The sequence below is a fragment of the Taeniopygia guttata genome, chromosome 2 (genome assembly GCF_048771995.1).
Source record: "Taeniopygia guttata chromosome 2, bTaeGut7.mat, whole genome shotgun sequence".
Classification (NCBI taxonomy): domain Eukaryota; kingdom Metazoa; phylum Chordata; class Aves; order Passeriformes; family Estrildidae; genus Taeniopygia; species Taeniopygia guttata.
The window spans coordinates 111,855,410-111,866,296 of record NC_133026.1 but is presented as its reverse complement, the minus strand read 5'-3'; the positions used below and the strand labels follow the sequence as shown (position 1 = coordinate 111,866,296).

Sequence of the window (10,887 nt, the reverse complement as noted above, 5' to 3'; positions counted from 1 at the left end):
CTACATAGAATACTGCTGCAATATGAGGATAAAATAAAGCTTAGAAAACAATTGCTGTTTGCAGTTTGAGTTCTGTTGATGAAAAAATATGTCTAAGGGGTGTTCTCTGATCCCTATTGCTTCAGAGGTCAAGAGTGAGCAGTCTCCTTCCCAGGAATCTTTTGGCTACCATCCTGTTGCTCCCTGCAGAGCAAGATTTTTGTTCTGCTTTTCTGTTAGCACAGAAGTATCTTTCTCTGATGACAATAATGTTGCTTTCCTAAGTCACAGGATTGAAAACTTGTTTATTTTCTTTGACAGGGTCAAATATGTTCAGAAAGCCAGAGGATTTTTTTGTTTTTCTCTCTAGATTGCTGTTGAAGGGTGTGTGCTCCTGTGTGGGGTGGTTTTGAGCTCAAGCCTTCAAACCTGTGTGAATTTTTTCAGTAGTGATGTTTCTGTGACTGCTCTCTTCCAAGTGGGACTGTCAGAAATAAACAACAAGTTGTCAGGGTGACAAAACTCCTTTTATGCCATTTTCTACCTTTCAGATATACCCTGTACCCTGTGTTTATGTCCTGGTTCATTTTTGCAGTAGCCAAGAGGGGAAATGGCTGAAACCCAGAGTCTGTTTTATACCCCCTCACTTCACTTTATGGGGGCAAGTGGAAGGGGTCTCTCTCAGGCTGGGGGGACCATGGGACAGTGGGCTTAGGTTCTACTCTGACCATTTGTATGTGACTTGCTGCCTCTCTCTCTTGTACATTCCTTTTATTAATATTGCTGCTGTTACTGTTTGGTTTTTAATATCATTGCTGTTTCCAGTAAATTGTTCATATCTCAACCCACGATCATCAGCTTTTTTGCCTCCAATTCCCCTCTCCATCCAGCTGCAGGAAAGAGGGAGAGGGAGGGAGGAGTTCTCATGGTGCATGGTTTGGAGTGGATTCAGTTGGAGCACTACACTGGGGAGCTCCATTCCTAAACCACGAGAGTCTATCAGTGGCTGTGCGGGTTTAGCCAAGATTCTCAGTTTTGAGTATAATATTTATTTCTGTTTTATTTTGTCTTCCTATGCTGCAATCCAAACTTTAGCAAAGTGGTAAAAAATGCCTTTCAGGCTTTCTGGCAGGAAATGCATGTAAATGAACCAGTTGGCCCGAAGTGCTTATGTGTTAAACAAATGTCATTTTCTACTTCTGAGAGCCAAGTGTGTCACCTGTGATCTGTCTAATTGCTCTGAAGGCCAGGTTTTGTACCCTTTGGCAGAGTATCTACAATGAAACACATTTTCATAAGCAAAGGCAATTGTGTTTTTTATTGCTGTATATGCCAGTTTAGAGAATAAATACTTTCCTAGGAATTAAAGAGATAATAAAATGTTGCTCCAAATGTAGAGAAGTATGCCTGGAAGTGTCAGTTGAGATAATCTATTTCCATTTCAGAAGATGATTTTTTTTTCTCTGTGATCCATGTGTGTCAGTTCATGGTTTATCTGCAACAGAAAGGTAAAAGTAGTTAATTATTTCCTGTGATCATTTAAAAATCACTGTACCTGAATCAGTTCTGATTCCCAGCTCTACCTTAATAGTGAACTTGCTAACCTTAGGCATCAAAGAAATAGATTAAATTGTATGATTAAAATTAGATTTAAATTATCTGACTGTTGATGAACATATTTTGGGTGACTTTGCTGGTTTTCCAATTTTTGATATTACCATATATCTACATAAAGGTATATCTGAATTATGCTCTCTTTTTTAATTTATAATCAAGAAAATATTTTATGTATCACTAAAGAAATGGTAATTTGTTTGTGCATTAATATGGTCACATAATAGGGTACATAAGAAAATCATCATCATCATGGGCACCTTGGTATTTCTGGGACAAATATATGATGTTGTAGCTGCTGCAAGCCTTGCAGCAAGAAAACGTCAAGGTAAGATTTCAAAATTGTATTTTGCTTATTTAAATGGTCAGTGCAACTGTATCTGCTGCATGTCTGGTCCATAGCAGGTATGACAGCTGCAAAAATACTCCCTACTAAGTCAAAAGTTATAATCATACTTTGCAAAAATTCTGGTCAAGCTTCTTTCTTTTTATCTTTACTTGAAAGTATTCACAATTTTAAGCAGTTTGAAAATGAGCCTACAATAAAGTATACAAGCCCCATTTAAAAAATTATGTTAATTCTACTAATGGTATTTTTTAATTCTTCTTCATTGCTGATATATCCTTCAACTTCTAATTATCACTTTTGGTTTTTGGTTTTTTACTTTAGGATCTGTTGATCTAGGAAAAGAATTCTTAATAGAAAATGAAGCTTGCATAGATGTTCTTTACTGGATCAAAACTAGATATCAAGGTTTGGGGGCTTTTTGTTGCTGTTGTTTTTGGGTTTTTTTGTGGAAATAAAACCTCTGAAGATAACCCAAAGGAACAGATTCATTAGATTAATAGACCAGTGTTTTTCAGTTTAACATGGTCAATATTTTTTAATATTAATGAAAAGCTGGTGTAAAGTTATGGGGTATAGAATTTTATTTTCTCTGTTCTTATGGTTAATTTTCTTTGGTTGATTGGTTGAATTGTTTGGGTTGTTCAGAGACCACCAAAATGTTCATGGTCTCTGCAGTATACCTCTTGATTATTTTTTTTTTTTTATTTCAAGTCTCCCTAGTCTTTTTTAAAAATCAAATTATGAGGCCTGGACATGAAAAATCTACTGAGACTGTTATTTTTTACTACCATCTGTGAGTTGTATTTCTTTAAAAACTGCCTTCTCCTGCTTGTTTCAGGTAATGAATCAGGATATTAAATTAAGTGCTACTTGAAGGATTAAGATACTGCTGAAACATGTAATAAATTTAAGCAATCACCATGGTGAGAATACTTCTCAAATTTAGAGCTGATCTTGTGTTCCTATTATCTTCACAGATAATTCCCATATTCCTCTATTTAAGCAGAGCAAGCAGGAGCCTCTTCTCTAAAGATACACTCATGTATGCATGAATGAATGAATGCTTCCAGGAGCCCAGAAACTCTTGCTTGTCAGCTTTCTGCATTGGCACACAAGGTAGGAAATGGCAGTGCTTTTTATCAGGACAGCACAGGTGGATGGCCTTTGTTAACTATTAACAGTGGGATGTTAGGTGATGTGTTTTTCCTGAGTGTCTCAAAAACACATTGTTATTTCAGGCTCTGAAAGCAAGCTAATGGCTTAAGCCCTGAGCTTTGGCCAGGCTAATGTAGTCTGTGTATAGCCAGAGCTGTTACAGCAAAAATGTTTCCTTTACATCCATCCAGTGTTTGTTTTCTTTTCTTACTTAACCTTTCATCTCAGAGCACAGCTCACCCTGAGTTTTATATTGCTACTGCCTGCTTTATTTCTCAGCTGTTTTCTTCCCTTCATTTCTGTTTGTCTCCTAAGGAAATGACAAACCAGAAACAGTTGAGTGGTCAAGTGTATCGGAAATAAAGCAAGCTGATGCATGTGGCATGGTTCAGTGGATGGAGCACTTTATTCTGCATCTGAAAAATGTTCTCTCTGTGCCACTCATATTTTTTTTCTTTTTGCAGTGCTGAACAAAGTATTTCATCTTAATTTAGGCAGTAGTCAGACGGCCTATGTGACTTTTGAGAACTTTGAAATTCAGGTTTGTAACATACTATTTTGGTATAGATGTACCTTTAACTAAATGTGGGAGGCGACTGAGTGGGTCTGTTTATACATGGCTGACATAAAGTGGAAAGAATAGCTAACAAAACAGTCTAATTTTCTGGAACCATTTCCCTGGGGAATATATTCTTGTCTTTTATCTATAATAGTTCAAGTGTGTCATTTTCTTCAGATCATCTCCCAAAGAACATCTTAAATTACATGATAACTGAGGACAGAGGTCATGGAGGATGCAGAACCTTGCATCTGCTGCAGAAGTGTTGTGTTATTCATGCCCTGTTTCCTGCTGTCAGAAGAGCAATCCCATGAGACAAATGTTCTCTACAGGACAGAACTGCAAAACAATGGTGCACGACTGATGCCTGTCCTGCTGCAGCTGTGGGCTCCACACCAACTTCAGGCAAGACTCTATTTCACAGGTGCTGGGCAGAGTGATGCAGCCACATCCAAGTGATCCTACATGAAGCCAGTGGGGGTCTGGATGGGCTTATCCAGCCTGGTCTAGTGCAGCATCTGTTGTGCCTGACCTGAGCTGGATTGTGCAGAGCCACTGGTGCTCTGGTATTACCTGGCCCAAAAATACTGTGAAGAGAAATTCAATGAGTCTCTGAAGTGACCTGCAGGGAGCCAGTCCAGCAGGGCTTGATGATTGCAACAGTTTGGGGATGGAAAGAACAGCACTGACACAATGCTTCACCTGATCTGGTGAATCCAGCAGGACTGGAGCAGCTGAGCCTGCTTTGGTTTGCAATGAGGGCTGCAGGCAATGAAGCTGATTTATAAGACACTGTCATCCACAGGTCATTTAAGCTGTCATCACAATTGTTCTGACACTGAGGGTGCCAACACAACCTAAGTTTGGGGTCTTCTGATTTTTCATGGAGTAGATGCTTGGCTTGGGAAAAATAAAGCAAGCAACAGATAAGCTTTGGGGCAGGGGCTATTGTTCTTCCCTTTCCTTAACCAAAAAAACTCCAAACCAAACCATGTCTCTCCAGAAAGCCAAGATAAAACCTGCTAAGGCAAAAAGATATTATGCTGATAAAGCAGAGTGCTTGAAAGAAACGTGTATTCATTATATTTGGAACAGATGGAGATCAGCAGGAAAGTTTTAATGGACTACAAAACCGGTAAAGTTTTTTGAATTTGTGATTATACTGTCTTGTAAAACTCGTAATTGCCTCAAAGTGTAGTGAGTGGGCCTAAAACACATTCACATTGGTAGTAATGTGTACTGAATTTAATAGACCCTGAGTCAGAATTAACTTGGATATGTTGAATTTTAATGTTAAACAATGCTTCTCATAAAACACTTCAAATGCAGAAAGCTGGAGACTGAAGAAAAAAAAACATAAAAACAAAGCAGGTTTCTGGTAGCTATTAATTTGTGAGACAGCACTTAGAGAATACTTCCTTGTAGACTCACGACAAAAATAAAGTGAAAAAAATGGACTCAAAGTTGCAGGGCTGCAATGTAATGTGCACTGTGATTCATACCTATTGTTGTGAAGGTGCTAGAATTAAATAAAGGAACTGAATGTTCTCATTGGAATTCCCTTGATAGATTAAGATGCAAATGGCTGTAAGTAAAGGATGGTATCAGAAAAGAAATGCAATAAAGCATCAAATCTTTTCAACTAAGCCATCATTTCATCTTGCAGATAGTTAGGGACAGAAAAAGTGAAGTCATACATTAGTTATTCTCCCTTTTTTCTAAAGGAGATATCAGCAGGTAGAAAATCCAGAATAGTTCTCAATTCTTTTTGTTCCATCTCTAGGTGGCAATAAGAAAGCATTTCTCTTATGAAGGATTTTTTTCTTCCTTATGTGATACTACCTGGCTTGGGACTTTTGGCACCATTTGCAGATTTTCATGAAAAGGCTTGTAAGAAAAATTAGCAATTTCTCCTCTTGTCTTAAAAAAGGCAGCAACTGGTGATAGCTGTGCTCAGAGAAGCTGAAGAAGGATGTAGGCTTAAGCTGCTAAATGGTGCAGTGTGAGATGTCTCTGACCACCTGTCCACCAGTAAGCAGTACGTGAATTTTCCTTTTGGGAAACTGGACCATTAGCTTTTGGGAGATACTTTGCTCATTCTTTTAGTTTGTGTGGCCTCTGCCAGGGCTCTTGAGTGTTTTTTCGGTGGCTGTCTGAAGCTGATGTTCCTGGCCATGTCCTAGGTTGGGAAAGTTGGGAAGTGGGAAAGTGCAAGCATATACTGGCCCCCTTTCTGTTCCCTGTTGGCCTTTAATCGAGGAATCATCAAAAACATTCTGATATGTCCAGATGACTGCACATCTTAAAAAAAAAAAAGGGAAGCTGCCCATAGAGAGGATGATAACTTAGTATAACTTAGCCTTAGTATAATCATTCCTACATGAACATCCAAGGTGTATTTTGTTGACTTTTTGGTTTTTATAAAGATGAAAATACACTAAACTGTTCAAGAGACCTTCCATGAACTTGATGATATTAATGTGTGACCACTTCCTAGGGAAACCCGTTCCAGTGCCCAACCACCGTCTGGGTAAAGAACCTCCTCTGACTATTTCATGCCTTTGTTTTAATTAATATAATAGCATGTAAATAATGTATTTATGCAGATCAGATTGTTGAGAGACTTTGGTTTAGCAATTCACTTTCTTGTTGTCCCACAGAATCATAGAATCATTCAGGTTGAAAAAGACCTTTGAGATTATTGAGTCCAAGCATGAATAAAGCACCACTGTGTTCACCACTAAACCTTAACCCCAAGTGCTACATCGACATCCAGGAGTGTTATTGGCTTACAAAGCCAATATTTATTTTGCTAATTCTGTGCATCTTGCTATAAAGTGAAACAAATAACTGCTCTGTATAAAAAGTAAAAAATAATATTCTCATTTAGAATATGTGTAAAACAATTTTCAAATTTCTTAGAATAGCAGATAACTGCATTTTCATAGGATATTGTATAAATGGATAGAAAAAAACAGGCCCTTGGAGACCAGCTAATCTGGAAAAAGAACAGAACAGAACTGCTCAATGATCAGTAGTAGGAGGAATTATGTAAGGTTTCTAAAGTGAAAATGAATGCCTCTTCTAGAAAAAAAATCCTTTCGCTATAATATATAAAGATAGCTGGCAAATTCTATTATAAGGAAAAGGTATTTAGGTACGAGGGACCTGAAAACATTTGAGTGGTTCCTCTCATCAAGAGTTCTTGAATTTGCATTGGGTATTATACCAAAAAGCCTTGCAACATGGGTAGAATGACTTAACACCACAGTTACTCTAAGTAAATATAAAGTTCTGCTTTTTAAAACAGGAAATTCTATCGCTTTTAAACATCCCTGGCCTCCAGCAGTGTTTTCTTCGTATTGCTTTTGTCATTACTACCAAGGATAGCATCTCCTCTAGAAATCTTACAGCTTAGACTGCCTCTATCTTAGTTTCCATTTTAGCTCCTCTAAGAGTTTAGATCAAGCTAGGAACTTATATATGCATTATATAACAAGCAAAACTATTAATGTTGACTTTTTTCTTTATGCGTTGGTTCTATGTGTGCAATTCAAGTAGCAGTATCAGGATTCTTTCCCCCCGAGAAGAGTGAAGATCTGCTGAACAGGATGTAGAGAGAGCTGAGCTTTGTGGAGCTCACTGGGGACCCTGTGTGGTGTGTGTATGCCCCAAGATGCATATGAAGAGCAGTGACCCAGAATCATGTTTCTTCCCTCTTGCCTTTGAGGGAAAAAATAAAAACAAACACCTTGACACACCTGTTAGGTCAATTTTATCTCCTGCAGGGATTCAGCCTGCAGTATGTGAGATAAAGTGTGAGCTAAAGCATTTGAAGAAACACATTTCAATGAACTTTGAACAGTCTCTTGAAATCAAAATTTACTAAGTGGATTAGATATAAAAGGAGCGACATAAAGTGCAGCCCATTGAAGAGTAAAGGATCCTCTCTTTTCCACAAGTTTCATCATGATAGCTTCAAGAATATATTAATATGAGCCATCAGGAGTGCTGCTAGGATCCCAAGATGAAGCTGTCAAGTAACATCTGCCTAAAAGGGACTTGCTTCATTACTTTCAAACCTTTCCATTTCTCATTAGGTCTCACCAGATGGGGATTCAGTATTTTGAAGTCAGTCACCCTGTATGAAGTAGTTTGTTCATGACACTGATGAACAATTATCTACCTGTACAGCTGGGACTTCTAGGCTGTTTATTTCAACTGAGTGTCAGTACAGGGCACAACTTGAGCATCTGATGATAAAAAAATTGAAATGCAGAGGGTGAGTTTGATTGAATAGGTGCATGAATGAGTTTGAAACTTTTATATAATAATTCTGTCATTAATTTCCCTGTAATATAATCCATTGTAATAATGCCATGTAAGAATTTGCTACATGATTTTATTTATTTTAATCTTCAAGTAGAGAAAAATAATAATTATAAGTTCAAAAATGTTGTTCCAATTCATCCGGTAGAAGATAACTACTGTGCATAATAACTGTTGCATTTCTGTTGGTTGATAAATGTTTAATGGTTTGTTAGGAAACTAATTGTCAGTTTAAATCAGGAGAGTGACAATAATAACTCACTTAGATACTCACATTGTGACCTGCAAAGGCAGCTATAAATGTAATTCATTCTAATTTTTGTTTATAGTTGATGGGTACAAATATATGACAAAGCCCCTTGAAAAAGAATTCCAATCTCTATTGTAATGTTTCTTTTGTATTTTCTGTTCTTCACAACTTTTGTTATAAATAGAATAAACCAAAACATTGTTGCATGTACCATGTGAATAACCTACCGATGAGGTTTGTTCTGGATGACTCTATGCAGTATCAGAATTTAAAAGTGATTAAAAACCTTGAATAATAATCTAAGTTATCTTTATTTTCTCACATTGTACAATTAAATCAAACCACATAGGGAAAACCAAGTGTCTCTGCATGTACAAACACACATATACCTATACATGTACACATGCACAAAAAATTCACAGTGGAAATGTATTTGAAAAACAAAATCAAGTGAAGTTAAAATAACTTCCCCTGATATCAAAAACAGTCATATTTCAGAATCAGATGTTGTCTCACTCTGTGCTGAACAAATTATATTTTCTTTGACTTCAATAGGAAAAGGCCTCTAAGGAGACTTTAGACAATAACCCTGAAGTATCATGGATGATACTGGACAGCAAGAGGCAAGCAAGGTTTTCACTGAAAATGTAGGCATAAAATAATTGTAAACACCACTTTGGAAAATGTACTGGTGTACTTAATTAGCTGCAGCAGGACACTGAAATTTGTAAGGTCCTTACTTGCCCTCAGTGAAGAAACTGGAGGAGGAGACTGTGTCAAAAGTTTTCTTATCCCTTCCTGGCACAACTGGCCAATGGTCTCTTTCAATAGCGGAGGGATTTGCACACTCATTTATGCCCCTTTTCAGGAATATTTCAACTGGCTGCATAGGGAAAAGTGAGGTAAGGCTTCCCTTCTCTTACAGTATGATGAGAATTGAGACCAGTGTATGGAAAATTAAGCTGTCAACTTCCTCACTTGTTTTCCAAGTAGGTTGAAGAACCTACAACAAAGATCTTACTTTGCAGTTCTACTCTGAGCAGGAGAAACTTACTTTTCCATTTCTTTTTTCTCCCTCTTATATGCTTACCTAACCAACCCTGATGCCTCTGAAGAACAAATTTTGTGGTCTGAGGGGAAAAAACAAAACCTCTATTTAAGATTCTAGAATTAAATACTTAATTACAAATCTTGATGTTATTAATAAATGTTATTTTCCTAAAGGAGCTCTGAGGTCAATCAAGGTTTTCAACTTAAATTATCCAGGAACTATTGAGGGAACACATTTTTCCAGTGAAATTTCACTCTTACAGACTAGGCATTTCTGTACGGTCAGCTAGTACATTAGTTCAAACATACAGGAACTTTAAAAGTAGTATTAGAGAAAAGTCTAAACAACTTGTCCCTGAACATTTCTCTGAAACATGATGGAAATTCTTCTCCAGTTTAAGTCGACCAGAATTTCCCACACATTTCCTGAAGTTCCAAGTATCTAAAGTAAAAGTAAAAAGGAATGTTTGTAAAAAGTAAAAAGGAATATCACAGAGGCACAGAATCTGCTAAGCTGGATGTTTACCCCTTTTGCAAATGAGGCAAGAAGCAGTACCAGCAGGAAAAAAAAAAAATGTGTGCAAATCAGCAGCACAGAAAAAAACCACACTGAAGTGGAATGGAAAGAAGATAGTGCAGGTTGACAGATGGCAAGGTTTGCCTGACCTTGCAGCGGCGAAGAGACTCATGTTTGACAACTCCTAGAGGAACCAGGATCAAGAGCTGTATGTAATTGGCCCTCACAATTGGCATGTGGACTAAATGACGATTCTTTATGTACTGTGTTAACAAAGTGCAAGAAATGCATCTTTCAATCTTTGTGTGCTACTCTCAATTCCTTAGTGGTTCATTCTTGGCAGGTTACAGCCTTGTAATATTTCCAAAGTGGTAGAGTGACAACTCTCCTGACTTAATGGTGAGATCTAGTAAATTGAGGTTCTGCAGATTACTCATACTGCCACAGGAGGATAGAAGGACTTAATTTCATCACTAGTAGTAACTCTTTATAGCTCTGCCATTTTAAGGATGGCAATACAAGCCATAAACTGACTTCCACAAGCATCAAAAAGCAGAATGAGTTATTCCAGGCAAGAAGACTATAGTACTGTATTGGTAACATCTGTCATTTTTGTTTCTTCTGCATCAGTATACTTTGTTGTTCCATATACTGAAGGAAAAGAGGTTGGTGGATCTGACTGTAAGGCCAAGGTCAAATATAAGAGCTAAATTCAATGTTTCTACAGTTCAGGGAAAGGCTGTGAATTTCAGTGGATTCTGGTGGTTTCTGCTGCAGAACTAATAAACATGCATATTAGCATCTATTCTAAAAAACTTGATGCCTGTAATGGCAGTAGATTTTTTTTTTTTTAATATATGCGCTCTCTCTATTAAGAAATAATTTTTAAAATATGTGGTTTTGTGCACATTTGAAAACTGGCCATCTTGAATAGCAGAGACGTCTTGTGCATACTTGCATAAAAGTGAAAAATCAATATTTCTACACTTAATTTATTTTTGTTGACATTTTCTGAAATACAATGTTAATCTGCTAGCTCTCAGGGTCTGTTTTGCTCAAGTTGGATTGCAGGTTGTTGAGTACTG

The 10,887-nt window shown here is 37.3% G+C and overlaps 1 long non-coding RNA gene across 1 annotated transcript; it reads left to right on the top strand.

The window, feature by feature from the left end:
- Window positions 1-2,582: 2,582 nt before the first annotated feature.
- Window positions 2,583-8,501, top strand: LOC121469219 (uncharacterized). Its single transcript, XR_012054140.1, has 3 exons — window positions 2,583-3,058; window positions 3,562-3,638; window positions 3,834-8,501. It is a non-coding gene; the product is annotated as an uncharacterized lncRNA (long non-coding RNA).
- The last annotated feature ends 2,386 nt before the right edge of the window (window positions 8,502-10,887 follow it).